Below are 1,693 nucleotides of genomic sequence, written 5' to 3' on the forward strand. Positions count from 1 at the left end.
GGTTTTGTCTTACCTTTTGCCGTGTTTAGACGGTTTTTGTGTTCTATCGTGTTCACAGAGTTTCTATGTTTTGTCATGTTCATACGGTTTATGTGTTCTACTGTGTACAGTGTTCTGTTGTGTGCCCTATTTTTAGGGTTTATGTGTTTTGCCGTGTGCCTTATTGTTTAGGGTTTGCTCTTGTGTTTCCGTTGCGATCTTTGCTTTAGTTTGCATGTTGTTTCACTCATGGTTAACGATAAGACCTTCTCTACAGTTGTTTGATTGGTCAATGTCAAGTATGGTGCTCTATCACTTGCTTTATCAAGTTGGGCATGTGAAACATCTTTGTGCCAACTTGAGGGAGAGTGTTGGGGAGTCCTTATTTAGTTAGGATTTTGGTTCCTTACTAAGTTAGGATTTTGATTACTTACCTGTTTATAAAGTCCTATTGTAATTGAGATTTATTTCCTATTGTAATTTAAATTTATTTCCGATTGTATTTAGGGTTAACACATTTTTATACTTCTTTATAAATATCTCCAAATTTGAGAAGAATACACATTTAAAAAATCTGAGCATATCTGAAAATTCCCATTTATAAAGAGCATACTGGCCATGGTATCAAAACATACTAGCCATGTCAAACAACTAAGCTCTGATACCATGTTAAACAAAGTAAATTAGAATTTTAAAATATTTTCGGATATTTCAGATATGCTCAGATTTTTTGTTTTTATAAAGAAGTATGAAGATGTGTTAACCCTAAAGAAATAAATCTCAGTAACAATAAAACTAAATAAATAAGTAAATAACAAAAATCCTAACTAAATAATATCTTGCCAACATAAATGTGGTAAAGAAATTATATTGGCTTCTGATTCATGCAATTGACTTTAGCTATATTCCTTGGATTGTGGAAAACATGACAATTCAACTCAACTTACTGAGTCTGACCCTCTATAAATTCTTGAGGTGTGCAAGTGCTTTGAATATTCGAAAGACATATATGGAGAAATCAACAATGTCAGTTATAGTACTGGTGTTGCACCTTTTTGTCCTTCATCTTCAGTATTCAGAGGTTCACTCGCTTTCCAACAATCATCCTCATGGTAAACTACTTCATTTGAAATTCAAAAAAAAGAAAAAAAAGAAAAGGTGGGGGGGCACAGAAAAGGAAAAGGAATTGTCTCAGGTTCCGAGTTATCCTCATGCTTTTTTTAAAAAAAAATTTTAATTTTTATGCGGTATTATCCTCATGCTTACCTAGGTTCGTTTTTAGCACTTTTATGAGGGGGCTTTTGTCAGTTGTTCGCTCCTTTGATAAATTTCCCGCCTACAAGTACATATATGTGTTCATGCATATATACTATAAAGAAAGCTCTTCATACATTTTGCAGATTTTAGCTACCTGAAATTTGTTTACAACGCCAGTGATCCAGAATTGGAAGGAACATATGACTATATTGTAGTTGGTGGAGGAACATCAGGGTGTTCATTGGCAGCAACTTTATCAGAAAAGTACTCGGTGCTTGTTCTGGAAAGGGGCGCTCTTGCTACAGAATATCCAAACCTGTTGACTACAGACGGGTTTGTATATAATCTCCAGCAAGAAGATAACGGACAGACACCAGTTCAAAGGTTTGTGTCCGGAGATGGTATCGATAATGTACGAGGAAGGGTCCTCGGCGGCACGAGCATGATCAATGCTGGC

At 35.3% G+C, this 1,693-nt stretch overlaps 1 pseudogene; it reads left to right on the plus strand.

Moving 5' to 3' along the window:
• The first annotated feature begins 988 nt into the window (after window positions 1-988).
• The window catches only part of LOC117615259, a 2,232-nt pseudogene continuing 1,527 nt past the window's right edge, over window positions 989-1,693 (plus strand).

The sequence above is a fragment of the Prunus dulcis genome, chromosome 1 (assembly GCF_902201215.1).
Source record: "Prunus dulcis chromosome 1, ALMONDv2, whole genome shotgun sequence".
Taxonomy (NCBI): domain Eukaryota; kingdom Viridiplantae; phylum Streptophyta; class Magnoliopsida; order Rosales; family Rosaceae; genus Prunus; species Prunus dulcis.